The 16664-nt window shown below is 37.2% G+C and overlaps 1 long non-coding RNA gene across 3 annotated transcripts in view; it reads left to right on the plus strand.

Annotated features, from left to right (window-relative positions):
- The window catches only part of LOC108701479, a 112517-nt gene that overhangs the window by 56302 nt on the left and 39551 nt on the right, over positions 1-16664 (plus strand). For all 3 annotated transcript variants that reach the window (XR_001933186.2, XR_001933185.2, XR_005964102.1), the window contains one exon: positions 10561-10830. This is a non-coding gene — a long non-coding RNA (uncharacterized LOC108701479). The remainder of the gene's footprint in view (positions 1-10560; positions 10831-16664) is intronic.

A 16664-nucleotide genomic window follows, 5' to 3' on the forward strand; every position in this document is an offset into this window, starting at 1 on the left:
AGACAGGAACACCACTTCTTCAGGCAAACACTGATTTATTTTCCCAAGCCTTTTTTCAACATAAACTCATAGGTATAAAGTTCAACAGCGTTTCACCATCACAAATTCACCTTTTCTCTTTTATGGGGTTCTAGGCTTTCCCCATCAGTCTTCTAGGCTTTCCCCATCAGGGCCAGATTTATAAATGGTGTGTCCCTAGGCTGCTCCCCCCACACCCACAATCAGCTTGCACAACCCCAACCTTGACCCACTCACACACCCCATCTGCAGCCCTGACCTGCACGCACATCCCCTGCACACCCCGACCCAATGGCACACCCTCTGCATACCCCAACCCACTCACAATACACCCCCCAGGCTTGCATAGCACTGGGGACTGGGCAGGTAGGTTCAGTTGCAACCTGTAGGCAACATGCCGAAGCCATCTCTTTGCCACCCTAGGCCCAGACCTTTGTGGCCTGTCCTCAAATCCGGACCTGTTCCCTGTGTGGCTTGGGTGAGCTAAGTGCAGCACAGAACTTATTTTCAGACTTCTGTACTGTTCATGCACCTCACTAGGGACACTTGGGAGGATCAAAGAAAATGTCAGTGATGTGATGCCGATGATGTTCAGCAATGAGTACCCTGGGATAATATGTTTCTAAAGAATTGGGATGCCAACCAGGGGCAGCAGTTAAGTGACTAGAATCATAGAGTGTGTAACAACTTGCCACCCCCAAATGATCTTAACTTTTCTTTTTAAGAACCACTGGTGCCCAATATTTCTTTGGGAAGTTTGTTTAACTGTTATAATTCTACTTAAGTATTCTTTACCTCCACTAATCTGTGCAGAGAATGAGTTGCATGCCACAGTGCCCTACTAAGAAAGCAGGAGTACCCTCATGTCAATATATTATATATATTATATATTATATATACAATTATTATATATATCATATATTATATATATTCCCAAGTATGGTACTATAGTTTATTTTAAAGCAATTCTATAATGCAGTCTATTTGATCAAATGATGACACCACTTAAAATAATTTACTTATTTAGTTTCGTATTGACATAAGCCAAAAGATATCAATGACTTGTTGACAAGCGCCAAGCAACTATGAAAATTTAAATATAAGAATTCAAGCATTGTCATGGTAACTTTGTCGTAACTAGTCTGTCTCCCTGACAGCTGCCAAACATACAACATGCACTCCCATTCCAAACCTCTTATAAAGTATGTGCCGTGCAACACAATTACGTCTCGGTTACTGTTTAGGTGTACTTAAAAGGAAAGAAAAATCTTTTCATCTGAGTATGTAGAATATTTTCCTGGAACTCAGTTAATTTGTTTATTTCGTTATGACTGGTATAAAAACTGAATACGCATTTTTGAAAACCTGAAGATTTTTCTTATTCATTTTAGACCTGCATAACTAATTGTTTATTATGTTATAAACTGATACTAATTATGATTAGAATGGTTGTTTTAAACCATTAAAGATTTCAAACATTTAAATGCTGTAAAATGTTGGCATAAACAGCTTCAAAGCAGTATTTTCAAACTGCATGTGTTTTTTATTAGCAGTGCAACACACTACATGTTTCGGGTGAAACCCTTTTTCAAGTGAAACATGTAGTGTGTTGCACTGCTAATAAAAAAACACATGCAGTTTGAAAATACTGCTTTGAAGCTGTATATTCCAAAATTTTACAGTATCTTATACCTTTTGGGAGAGTGACACAGACTCCTAGGAATTCACAGCGATACAATTTTTGAACTTATACGCTGGGACCAGCAATTTGTCTTACTTGAAACATTTAAATGCCTTATAGTAAAAAGAAAAGCCCACAAAGTTTACAGAGATTATGCATAGATATTAAACTAATGGGAACATTTATTTAAAAATGCTTGCATATAACTAGCTTGTGTATGTCCCATACATACAGTATATATGATTTAGCAATTATGAGGCAGTTTGCCAATCCTTAGCACTGAGCAGAGAGGCATTGAAAGATGTTTGCTTATACTGTTTGGCCCTGCTGTTCCCACTGGACATTACCCCCAGGTAAACCACCTAGATGAGCCTTGTCTGATTTAGTAAGGTTCTCCTGGTAACAGATCTTAAAGGGTTTGGTTCACATTTAATTAACTTTTAGTATGTTATAGAATGACCAATTCTAAGCAAATTTACAATTGGTCTTATTGTTTATAGTTCTATTTATTTGCCTACTTCCAAATGGAGGACACGCCATATATAGTGAATAAAGTACCCCCTCTTGTAAAATATAAGGATATTATAAGGCCGAGTGTTTTTATACAGGTCATGGAACTCCGAGGTAACTTATAATATCCTCATATTTTACAACTGGGGGTACTTTATTAATTATAATACACAAATTTTAGTGAGTCATGTGACAGAAATTACATCACTACTCACCGTTTATAACTGATGACATCACTACTCACCGTTTATAAGGATATAATTTACAAGATATTCATGGCTTTTGTGTATTATACAGGTATAACAAACAAATGCTCTGAAAAGCAGCAAATATATTGTTCTTGGTGTTTTATGTTACTCATCTTTCCAATCAGGCCCTGACTATTCATATTCCAGTCTCTTATTGAAATCAGTGCATGGCTGCTAAAATAATTTCGATCCTAGCGACCAGATTACTGAAATGGCAATCTGGAGAGCTACTGAATAAAAAGCTAAATAACTCAAAAAACTCAAATAATAAAAGATTAAAATCAGTTGCCAAAATATCACTCCTTACTAGTAATGGGCGAATTTGCGCCGTTTCGGTTCGCCGGAAAATTCGCGAATTTCGTGCGAAATTCGCGAAACGGCGAAAAATTTGCGAAATCGCCCGTTTTTGGCGCCGGCGCCCGTTTTTGGAGCCGGCGTCCATTTTTTCCGAAATTTTTTTTTGACACCGGCGAATTTTTGCCGCGAATTTTCGCGGGTGTTTCGCGAATTTATTCGCTGGCGACGAATCGCGCAAATTCGCGCCTGGCGAATAAATTCACCCATCACTACTCTTTACATCATACTGTAAGTTAACTCAAAGGTGAACCCCTTTAAGGCTTTCTAAGTTGGGTGTTGTGTGGGTGGGAGGTTTCTTCAGAGGACCAAAGTTATAAAGATTTTGTTCACATTTAAGATTGCAATCCAAGTACTTTTTTACACTTCAGTTGGTCTGTATAATCTGCACAATGGGCTGTAGGTTGTAAGTGCTGGAAAAAGTAGGCTATTTGCCTAATGTATCTTTGTTGACTCTTTGAGGGTACCAAAATGTTCTTATTATTAATCTAGAGATTTGTGATAGCTAGGACAAACTACTACTGGGACCATGATATTGTAGGACTTGGGGATGAACACATAAATACAGGTGGAAACATAATATTTCTTTTGAAGTCTATTTAATAAATCTGTTTTAATAAATCTGTTTCACATACTAAAGCATCTGTGGATTACATGTTCAAAGGATAATCACCACAATTGTCAACTTTGGCATTTTTTTCCAGTTAAATAGGTGATATGGGATCAAAAGAGAAAGACATAGCCTTGCCTGTTGGGCAGCTTTAAAAATGTCTAAGCATTTGATTTACCATGACTAAACATGGTGTGCATCTAGAATTTGCCAATTGATGGCAGGCACTAACAGGGTTTATAAAAAGCAAAAATAAATGTGTAAGAACTTGATAGACAGTTGTTTTTCAGCCCAAATTAACTACATAAGGTAATCATATAGAATAGGAAAGGGATCCAGCTATCAAATTTGCCAACAACGGTGGGAAAAAAATGTGATAACCCCATGAGTGAATTTTAATTGATGTATATCAAATTAAATAGCAAGGATTCATTATTAGATAAATATTGGGGCATAAGTCTGGGTATTGTGAACAGCATTTGTAGAAATAATTCTGGAAACTTTAGCAAGACTGGTCTATTACTTTGTAAAATTTTAAGTGCTTGCATCATAAGGAATCATAGTGCACAGACATTATCATCCATTATTACCAGCAGAAACTTGTAAGGGGGCTGGTGTAAACATATATTGTTAGTTTACCGCAGTGATCCACAACCATTGACTGAAAACAGGTATAGTGCCAAACAGAGCCTCCTGTAGGCTGCCAGTCCACATAGGGGCTACCAAATGGGCAATCACAGTACTTATTTGGTATCCCATGGACTTTTTTCATGCTTGTGTTGCTCCCCAACTATTTTTACATTTGAATGTGGCTCATAGGTAAAAAAAAGTTAGGGACCCTTCATTTAAAGAGTAAGCTTCTAAGTAAAGTTGTTCTGTATTGTTCTTGTTTTTGTTTGTCTGTGTGGTTAATAAAGTTTCATTTTAGGAAGCTTACGCCTTCCATATTCCACTCTTGGCTTTTAAATACTCAGAAGATAAATAAGACATTATTTGAGACAAGTCACTGGAATATTGCATATAAGCACGTGCTTAGATTCAAAACCTGCTATCCAAAAATTATAAAATGCAATACAATAGAGAACCAAGTGTTGAAATAAAGCCACCCTGGGGTAAATTGATGTGGCTTTATCCCTTTTTAACACTAACATATAGGGGCAGATTTATCAATGGTCGAAGTGAAATCGAGGGAATTTTAGTTAAAGTTAAAAAATTCGAAATTCAAAGTAATTTTTTTTTTTTTTTCAACTTTTTATTTATTGAGCAGACAAAGATAACTTCCATATGTAGGTAACATGCAGTGTTATACTTTTGTAATGCCGACAATATCACAGTATCGGAGTAGATTTTGCATGTACATTTCAGTCTGCTGTTTTCATAACAGTAAGAAATAACAAAGAAGAAGAAAAAGAAACATTATATGAAATAAGAAGGAAATACAGGAGGAAGGGGGGTACAGAGGGGGGGGGAAAGTGGGAACTCTCGCCGTTGAAATACAGTACAAAAACCCACCTGAGTGGTATATCAAACTATTCTGAAAATAAAACAAGACATTTTTCAAAAACATGCGGCTCCAGTGTCTGTGTTCGCAGGATTCGGTAAATTGTGAGTGTCACACCATGTGAGCCAAGGGGCCCAGATTGCAGTAAATAAGTCTAGCTTTTGATGGACCAATGCAGTAAGTCTTTCCATCGAGGACACCCACCATATTCTCCTTTTAATTTCCACAAATGTCGGGACGCCCTCTTTCCATCTATGTGCTATAGCACACCTTGTAGCCAGGCATATCTGCGAGCATAATTTGTAAATTCAAAGTAATTTTTGGATACTTTGACCATCGAATAGGCTACTATGACTTCGACCTTCGATTCAAAGTAAAATCGTTCGACTATTCGACCATTCGATAATCGAAGTACTGTCTCTTAAAAAAACTTCGACTTCAATACTTCGCCAACTGAAACCTGCCGAAGTGCTATGTTAGCCTATGGGGACCTTCCAGAGCATATTTCTATGTTATTTTGTATTGCGATCGTACGATAAAGTTGTTCGAATCATATTCGAAGTACGATCGGAGTACTACGATCAGAATAAGATCGTACGATGCAATTTGCAAATTTCGTAGTATTCAATTTGATAAATCTGCCCCATAGTCTCTCTATACTACATAGCTTTCTGAGCAATACAATTTTCTATCCAGAACCAATATGAAACTCCTTTAATAATAACAGAAGGATCTGATGAGAAATTTCTATGGGCTTGCAATTCTGGATTTGATATTAGAGTGAGTACCCAGAATGGGTTAATTAACCTTTAATAATATATAATGGCAAAGTTTGGAAGGTAGGTACTTTTTTGTATATTAAGGGGCACATTTACTAAGGGTCGAAGTGAATTTTTGAATTTAAAAACTTCTAATTTCGAACAAATTTTTGGGTACTTCGACTATCGAATAGGCCTAAAATCGACTTCGATGCAAAGTAAAAAGTTTGACTTTGAAAATCGAAGTACTGTCTCTTTTTAAAAAAGTTCGACTTCAACACTTCGCCACCTTAAACCAGTCGAATCGCTATGCCTATGGGGACCTCCTAGAACCTATAGCAAACATTTGGCTAAGTTTTTAGAAGTCGAAGTAAAATTGTTCGATCGATTGATTAAATCGCTCAAATCATTCGATCTGAATGGATTTCATCGCACAATTTTACTTTGACCGAATATGGCCAAATTCGATAAAAAAAAACTTCAACTTCGATATCGAAGTAATGCCATTCGATGGTCGAATTTCGAGGTTTTTTACACTTCGAAATTCGACCCCTGATAAATCTGCCCCTAAGTGTTGTGGTGTCCCCTTTGTCATCTCTGTGTGATTTAAATTTGAAAATAACCACAGATTTATTTAGTTTAGTAATTGGATAAAAAAGACACCACATGACATAACAGCAGTTTCAAGGTAAGCAGTCTGTTAACCAAATAAAAAAATATGGGTTGCCAGTGCGTTTCTGTGTTGTCTATAATTGTTTTTTTCATCATATGTGGGTACGTTTCTTCTTTTTGTTGGACAGATCATGTGTATACCAGGGGAATACACATCTTTATGGGTAACAGGCTTCCAAACCAGAGGATTGATCTTTGCTATTAAAGCTTTATAGCGTACCATAGTAGTATTATTGATTTCTCCACAGTCTAGGGCAGGGATCCCCAACCTTTTGAACCCGTGAGCAACATTCGGAAGTAAAAGGAGTTGGGGAGCAACACAAGCATCAAAAATGTTCTTGGGGTGTCAAATAAGTGCTGTAATTGGACATTTGGTAGCCCCGATGTGGATTGTCAACCTACATTGAGGCTCTGTTTGGCAGTACACCTGGTTTTTATATAACCAAAACTTGCCTCCAAGCCTGGAATTTAAAAATAAGCTCCTGCTTTGAGGCCACTGGGAGCAACATCCAAGGGGTTGGAGAGCAACATGTTGCTCACGAGCTACTGGTTGGGGATCACTGGTCTAGGGGGTATATTTATCAAAGAGTGAAGTTAATAGTGAAGTTCCGCCACTAGAGTGAAATTCCACCACTTCCCATTCATTTCTATGGGTTTTTAAAGGCGTATTTATCAAAGGGTGAAATTTCACTTTCACCCATTGATAAATACGCCTTTCAAAATCCCATAGAAATGAATGGAGAGCTGCGGAATTTCACTCTTTGATAAATTTACCCCTAGTAGTGATAGTAATAGTAGTTATACATGGATGCTCTGTATCTGATAACCAGCTTTGAAGCTCTCATGTTCATGTTTTTTTAATTAATCAAGTTCTGTTTGTATTCACTAATCAGGAGTAGAAAGCCACGAGTCAGAAGTCTCTAGCTTTATTTCAAATACAGTCATCCCTTTTTTTTAGATTTATTGAACATCTGTTGAGGATGCCACACTACTGTCATTCCTTTTCTAAAATAATAGAAAATGAAATTTCTTGATTATTTGTTGATGATGCCACACTACTGCTGACAGAACTTAACATTATTATGACCAATTTTGGATATATAGCTAATTTTAAAGCACCTGGGGATCTGTTTATTTTAGTGCTGTTCTGGCAGATAAGTGCCAGGGGAGGTCAGATCTAGTAGCCTTTTCTTTAGTAATTTATGGTACAAGGGAGAGGGGGAATCATTACTTTTTTAATCTTGGTTTCCGAAATATCTAGTGCTGCAGCTTGCAAAAGTCTTACCGAAGGATGGAATAAAGTGAGGAAAAATAAATCTAAACAAAAGGACTAGGGTACAGAAATTGTAGGCAGCATTGTTATTGCTGTAATGGTTTAAACATACAAGGGAAAAAAACAATACACACAAATATATATATATATATATATATATATCCGTACAAACCGATGTGGAGCGGTATCCCAGTCCGCGACTTAGTCCAAATAATGGACAAAACATATATTCCAACAAAAAAGTCCAGACTCCAATTGCAAGTAAAAAAGTCCTTTATCTGCAAAAAATTGCTGCAACGTTTCGAAGCTCCTGCTTCTTTGTCAAGCATCACATAACATCATGTCATCATTTCCTTTTTAAAGGTTACTAATTAACACACTCAACAGGTGAATTCAAGTCTCACAGGATTTAACCCTCGCTGTACTTAACTACAATTCGCTAGTATAGGCAATAGTACATATTGAGCACTATAGACATCTCAACATTTTATATCATATAACATTATTAAGTCAATCATGATAGGGTCAGAAAAGAATAACAATATCTCCCTGTGTGCTAACATACAAAGTCCCATTGTCCACCCCATATTCACAAAATTCATATTTACATAAATGCATACAAGTCGTATTCCCTATTGAGACCTCTAGGATGCAATGTCTGTAATGCATGTATCCAAAATTTCTCCCTTCTTTGGAGTAACAAGAGTCTGTTGCCCCCCCCGACGTGGGGGGGCAACAGACTCTATCACCAAAAATCTCAGGCTCGCTGCAGTATGTCGTGCACACTGGAAGTGAAGTGGAACTGGTAATTTCACCATCTCTTTGCGTATAATAGATTTATGTTGGCTGATCCTATCACGGATCGGTTGTATGGTCTCACCAATATAAGCCAGCCCACATGGACACTTCAACATATACACGACATACTCCGAATCACAAGTGAAGTGACCCTGTATGTCAAACTTCCTTCCTGTATAAGGATGCGAAAAGGCATTGGTGCGTATCACACTAGAACACTGTGTGCATCTACCACACGGGTACATGCCATTCCTAAGTGGAGCCAAGAGTCTCTGAGGACTCACTTTCGCTGTGCCCAAATCTGATTTAACAAGCCTGTCTCTCAGACTGCGTGGTCGTTTATATATTATTAACAACCCATATGGTTGTTCCGTCCACTGCTAAGGGCGATATGATCGATGGCGTTCCAGTACACAGTACCTTGTTTCCGTGCCGTGTCTAGGTAGGAAGTCCATCATAGATGGCACGAAAACGGCGGGCAGCTTGCACAGCACTTTGGACACTCTCTTACTAATTTTTGACAACGACTTAACACTATTATACAAGCGCCGCCACGTTAATAATGGGCACTATGATACTCACTGTGTAAAGTTTCTCACATGGCACACGATGTTTATTAATGATGGCACTGAAGAGGTTAACAGCTTTGTCGGTGTATTATGACGTCACATGTTGTGTTTTGGCGCCAATTTGAGGTTAAATGTGACTGTGGGGTGAAGGGTTGCACTTCCTGATGACGGCTCGAGTTTAGGAGCCGAAACGTCGTATTAAATTTCTACATTTTTTCACGGAAAGTCCCTGGAGTGCTGTCTCTCTTTTGTTTATTATATATATATATATATATATATATACACACACACAGTTATAGGCTCTGTTATCCAAAATTCTTTGGACCTGGAGTTTTCCGGATAAGGGCTTTTACTGTAATTTGGATCTCCATACCTGAAGTCTGCTAAAATGAGTCCATGGGAAATTAACAAATTTTTCGGCAAGTGAAATGGCCCAAAATTCGCCAATCACTATTCATTAGCATTCCAAAGCACCATTGTTCACAATGATGAATGCTTTAATTAGATGGGATGCTGTGACGCAATTTTCTGTGTTAAATGGGAAAAGTGGGATATCTGTGTTTAGTTATTCTGTGTCAAACACACAAACCAAAGTGGCTGCATCTGTACTTGCACTACATCACTACTACTACTATTATACTACAGCCAATGCCTGCTATCATACTGTATAAAAATGTGGTATCATGGGTGAAACAAATGGCAATTTCCATTTGAATTTTGCACATAGCCCTGTGATTTTTTTTGTACTAATTTTAATTGATACAATCCTTCAAAAGTCTATTCTTATTAACGCAAAATAACTGTTTAATGAAAAACGATAAAGCAACAGTTAAAGCATTCCAAAGAAAAACAGGCAGTTTAATATTTGGGGCAGTCAATATACAGACTACATTGCTGTCAAAGTATAGTCAGTGAGTGAGTATAGTAATTATCACACTGTACCAAATGTGCCTTTATTTATGTACTGTGAATGTGAAATCGATGTGTGATATTCAGATGATCCGATTCCATTATGGTCATAGTAGAGAAAAGGAGCAGAGATGTCTCAATCCCTTTTCTACATAGCAACTATAATTGTAGCAACACTGTTAAGTAAAAAAAAAAAAAGAATCCTCTGCTCACTGCATGTGTATTTTGGACTATAGCAATTTTCCCACCTCAGATCTCCATTTCTTAAATGACTGTATGTAGTAATGGATTTGTAGTGAAATTCACATTTTGCCATTGGTGAATATTTAAACCGAACCACTGAAAAAAAAGCAGCAACAAAACGCCTATTGTATTTTGTTTTGAAAAGTTGCCACGAAAAAAGACCTCCAATAGACTCCAATGTTCTCTGTGCAAAAAAAATATTTGCTGTGAAAAATAGCTGCTGTATAAAAATGCCATAGAATTCATTCGTTTTGCGAATTATCTTTGCTTGACAAATTTTCCAGCTGTTTTGCAAATTTTCTGGTGAAGTGGGACAGATTCGTTCATTGCTATCTGTATGTTTTCAACAAACACATTTTTCCTTCTTTATTGCTCGTCAGTAAACATCCCTAAATGCTTACTTTTTTTCTCTGCAGATAAAACAATATACCGTGGTCTCCATACTGCCAAGCATCATAACAGAAATTTATATGACATATCTTGTACAATAAATTTGTACAACGACCATCTGTAGGAACTCAGTTCCAGAGTGACCGTAGTTTCAGAATTCCGCATCACAATAGGAGTTGCGCACCTTTCTTCAGGAGAATCCGGATGGAAACATCGGCAACCATGTGGAAGTGCAGGAGTGTGTCTAAATGCAAGTACGTCATTGGGTCGACATGCACTCTTCATTTGTTCCACTTGTGAGTACATTTGAAAATGATCCTTGATATGGTATCTGAGATAAAGAAAATATACTTGCCCCAGAGATAATGAATCAGTTTTAAGAAATCAGGGTTTACAGTCATAATGAGTGAGTTTGATCTGAGTTTTAACTTTGATACTTTGCAATTTTTCTAACTTGTCGTTTCTTGGATCACGAGGTTAAAAGAAGTTGATCCCTACAACTTTGACATATTATTCTTTCTTAAAACATTGGTCTAATAGTATGCATACATTTGTTCCATTTGCTTTCTAATATGCACAGCGATTAAAATAACTAGAAGAAAAGGGCAATTACAATTCTGAAGGTTAACTCTGACTTGCTGCACAAGCTCATTAGTACAATTGACAGTAATAGGCGAGAGCCTCTCTGTAAGTCAAAGGAGTCTATTGATGCTATCGTATTGTTCTCATTTATTCCTCCTGCAGATATACCAATGCCAGTTGCAAGAAACATGATTTAAAAGCTGATTTAAAAGGCAAAACTGTTATTTGGTAAAATGTAAAGTTTTAATGAAGGGTGAATAATTTGAAACTTTGACATTTTCATCTGCCTATGATTGGGACATCAGTCATGTTTCCACGTTCTTCCTAGTCTGAAAAGCCATCATTTTCTACTATTTTGAGTGGTCATTTTTGCAAAACAAGTCAAATATTGTTTTCTTTGGTATCTTAGGCTCTGTGTATGCCTATGTAAGCTTGTAAATGTTGCTACAATTTTTTAATCAGTCACTGTCTTACAAAATTCTGTTTATTTTTATTTATTTTTATAACCTTCCTAATAACTTCATGCAAAATTGGAAAAATGTAGGCTATTCTCCAGATTCCCAGCAATGCCCAGTTGCAGCTAATCACATCCATGATCTGATCCACCTTGCTTTTAGGTAAGAATTGTATATAGGAAATGGAAAGCTTCTACCTACAAAGTAAAAGTTTTTATCATAAGATCGACGCTGGCGACAATTTCAATGCCGGTTAAATTGTTGGCAGCATATTTTTTTTTGTGCCAGTTTTGCAAATTTATTCACAGGCAGCAAAATGCGGAAATTCGCCATGAATTCGTTCCTGGAGAATAAATTTGCCCATCACTTCTGCGGAGTATATATATTTAAATTCAGTATATACTACTAGATACAGCACCCCCATATGTTGCCCTTTAAGTGGCAGAACATGGAAACTAGGTTTCTCTGCACTTACTATCAAGGTATTGGATTAAAAGCTGCTCCTCTGTACCCCTTTTATTTCACAGCCCCTAGTCCTGTGCTCTTTAGTGTAGCCCCCTGCCCACAATACTCACACAAATGTTCCCTCTTCAGATACAGTGACCCTTCTGCTTCTCTAAACTGTTTGCTGAAACTAGCAAGTTCTATATGTAGGGGTCTGGTAAATTAGCCACCCCTTATAATATTGGCAGGCAAATCTCCAGTGTTATAGACGCCTAAATGTTAAAGTATAAAACCCTTTGTAGCCATGCTTTCAAGGTCCATCTTGTGCTGGCTCTAGCCTGAGCAGGCAGGTAGAACTTGAGTGGAACCTAGACAGGTCAGGTCTAGTAAGGATAGGCTACTCACCTTAAGAGGTCACTCTAGGAGTGCCACATAGACAGGCTATTTAGCTGAGCAACTCAAGGCTCCGACGAGGAGAGTCAGAGGGATCAAGATCCCGGGTACTAATTTCCCAGAAGTAGGGACTAAGTGCATAGACTTAGAGATGTAGTAATTCCCCTGGGTTCCACTTAGGGAAAAGGCTGAAAGCTGGGTGTACCTTCATTGCTGCTGTATATGTTCTCTACTCTGTGGGGAGTGATACTGACCAAAGGTGCTGTGATTATATGCCCTGCTTGCTCTTATGTACACTCCATGAAGATTATATTGTTCAATAAATATGTTCATTGGTTAAGTTATAAGGACCACTGGCGCCCAATTATTGCACCCTGGATTTAGTTACAGTTAAACTACACCCTGCCTCCACATCGTTTGCGAGGGCTTACTCCCTAAGATTTAAGGTCTCATCCGGAGCACAGTATTGGGAGTGGAGCTCATAGAAAGAGAACAGTGCACTCATTTTACTATAGCGCTACATATACAAAACCCACACTTTTTACAATAAAAAATACTTCCATTTACATTTGGGGGCAGAGTTATCAAAATATGAATTTGAGTGTTTATCGCATATTGAGAGTTTGAGTTCAAATGAAAACATTTGGCATCTAAAAACTGTGTATATACTGTAGAATTTGATGGGAGTTGTATTGAAGTTGTTTCATGGTTAGAGCAACTAAGTTTTTTATTTTCAAAATTTTACATAAATCACCACACACTCAAGATTTTTACATTTTCAGAAAAAACTTGAAAACCTGAATTTTGATAAATCTGACTCTAAGACACACATAGTTTGTTTAGTATTGTGTGATTTTTGCACACGCTGAGAACACACACTCATACACTATGCGATGTGGCGTAAATATATGATTTATTGGGGTAAACCTACATAACATATTTGTTATTGGCATGTTTGGGACACATGGGACAATTTTCATGCATAGAATAATATATGTTTATTATGTATTTTCCCATTTTATTTTTAGAGCTATATACAGTATATTTTACAAAACTGGAATTGTACAAAAAGTCCTGTATAGAAAGCTTACATTTCCCTGAAAAAAAATATATTAATATTAACTAAAAGTCCCCCTCTGAAATTCTGCTGATGGTTAAAGGATTAATGAGCCACAGTGGATCCCAAGCCTATGTCACACTAAATTTCTTCTGTTATTCCTCAACTATTCCATTCTGTCTTTTGTAACACCTTTCCTGTAATCTTCATACCCCCTCCCTTCCCTGCTCTCTCATTACTTTTCCTATACTTGTTTGTGTTTCCCTATGTTTCCCTAACATTCCTTCTCATTCTGTTTTAATTTTATTAATTTGTTCTGTTCATATTTCTTTTCTAGTGATGGGTGAATTTATTCGCCAGGCGCGAATTCGCGGCGAATTTGCGCAATTCGCCGTCAGCGAATAAAGTCGCGAAACACCCGCGAAAATTTGCGTCAAAAAATTTTTTTCCGAAAAAACGGCGCAAATTCGCCCATCACTATTCTTTTCTATTGAGCTTTCATACACCACTTTCTCTTTCCCTATTGATCCCCATCTTTCTATGTTTTCCCCTTCAGCATCCCTCTCCTTCAGGCATCATTTGCTTTTTGCCTTTCATTTCTTCTGTCCCTTAGATCTATTTTATTTTTAACTTCCATTTCTTTTAATGTCCCCCAACCCACTCTCTCCAATATAATCCATTTATCTCTACTAGGCCTAATTTTGCTCTCAATCCTTCAACGAGCTTATCATAAGTACAGCACTCATTATTTATAAGAAGGTTCAGACATCATTCTATAGAGTTTTATATTACACTACTGATCCTAAACCATGCAGCAGTCTAGCTGCAGAATATATAGCAACTGAAGCTTCCTCCTAAGTTGTGAGTCCAAGTCTAAGCAGCTGCGGGGCCCTGAAATCCACAGCCTGTTCCTGTAAGAGGTGGGGCAGGGAGGAGACAGTGAGTTAAACTGTCCATAGATGTGTAGATTTTATTCTTTGTATGACGAAAGATTGTTCGTTTCAATGTAACTATCTACAATTAACCATTCAGATTAAATAAAGTAGGAAAATAACAAATCAGATGATGTTCTGGCCATGAATTGACAGACAGCAATGGTGATAAGTTGAACTTTGTTGAGGGAATAAACTGTAATTGATCATGAAACTGCTGAAATGATATGATTGACTTGGATTACTGTACTGCAGTGTGGCATTTCCACTTTAAAGGGATACTGTCATGGGAAAACATTTTTTTCTCAAAATGAATCAGTTAATAGTGCTACTCCAGCAGAATTCTGCACTGAAATCCATTTCTCAAAAGAGCAAACAGATTTTTTTTATATTCAATTTTGAAATCTGACATGGGGCTAGACATTTTGTCAATTTCCCAGCTGCCCCATGTCATGTGACTTGTGCCTGCACTTCAGGAGAGAAATGCTTTCTGGCAGGCTGTTGTTTTTCCTTCTCAATGTAACTGAATGTGTCTCAGTGGGACATGGGTTTTTACTATTGAGTGCTGTTCTTAGATCTACCAGGCAGCTGTTATCTTGTGTTAGGGAGCTGCTATCTGGTTACCTTCCCATTGTTCTTTTATTTGGCTGCTTGGGGGGAAAAGGGAGGGGGTGATAATCACTCCAACTTGCAGTACAGCAGTAAAGAGTGATTGAAGTTTATCAGAGCACAAGTCACATGACATGGGGCAGCTGGGAAATTGACAATATGTCTAGCCCCATGTCAGATTTCAAAATTGAATATAAAAAAAATCTGTTTGCTCTTTTGAGAAATGGATTTCAGTGCAGAATTCTGCTGGAGCAGCACTATTAACTGATTCATTTTGAAAACATTTTTTTTCCCATGACAGTATCCCTTTAAGAAATTTAACAAATTGCATTGTCACTTTAAGAAACAAAGCATGATGTAGTAAATGATTTTTATATGACACCGACACTTTATGAGATTTTAGTATGATGCATTGTCATTTGAAGATGCACTGTGCGGTTATGATATGGTAGGTGAATTGCAAGGTGAATTGTCACAGCAAGAAATGAAGCAAGGTGAATGGATTGGTCCTGAGGATATTTTCTTTAAAATGAAAAGTGCTGTTTCTTGAGATATTTAATGATGATATATCTGCCAATTCTGTCTGTATACAATGTAAGTCCTTATACAGTATTAATATTGTTTGTATAGTCCTTGTAATTGTCTGGTCATAATTAAATATTTAGGTTTCTTTGTAACAGTGAAATCTTAAAGTAGCATGTATGTATTAGGTCTATTGCTAAGATACATCTCTGTTGAAGTTAGCCAGCACTTCTGTTAGCTCACATAGGTGCTATGCTAAGTGACATAACTACATCACATTGCTGGACAAGTCGTCTGTGGGAGTGATGTTAAGCCGATGTTACGTCACATATCAGAAGTGAACCTCAAGCAAGACAGGGGATGGCCGGCGTCTTATTATTAATTATTCATTTTTATTACTTCCGGGAGCAGCTGGAGCAGGAATATGAGTGAGGGAATTGCCAACTACCCAATTTCTGTAAGCGGGACATTTACTGCCCAGCGTTTAAGTCTGAAGCAATAATTTTTTAGCAGAATTGTAAGTGCATTACTTTTAAGCAAATAAAAAGTTTTATACTATACTGTGTTTAAAGGGCAACTAAACTAAAAAGTCTGGTGACACACTTCACTTTAATTAGCTCAAGTGGTGATTAAGTTTCAACATAAATACTAAATATAATCATATCTTTTCCCTTGTGTATTGTTGTACTCCTTCACCAGACTTAGGGAGCTAATCTTTTTTTGGATAATCTCCTTTATCAGCTTAGTTGAAATTCTTTGGACTCTGTTTTATGAAACCTTAAACCTTATTAATAGGGATGCACAAAAATACACTATTGGAATTCAGCCAAATCCAGATTCTTTTGTGAAAGTTTTGTCCAAATACCTGACTGAATCCAAACCCTAATTTACATATGCAAATTAGGACCAGGAACACTTCAACAAAAGGCCAAATCCTGGATTTGGTTCATTCCTACTTTTTAATCCTTTTTAAAGGGATTCTGTCACAGAAAAACATGCTTTTAACTAAATGCATTCATTGATATTGCTTCTCCAGCAGAATCCTGCATTGAAATCAGTTTTTCAAAAAAGCAAACAGATTGTTTTATATTCATTTTTTACATTTTATCTGGCTAGACGTGTTCTTGGTTTCCCAG

Source organism: Xenopus laevis, chromosome 9_10L, assembly GCF_017654675.1.
Source record: "Xenopus laevis strain J_2021 chromosome 9_10L, Xenopus_laevis_v10.1, whole genome shotgun sequence".
NCBI classification, from domain to species: Eukaryota; Metazoa; Chordata; class Amphibia; order Anura; family Pipidae; genus Xenopus; species Xenopus laevis.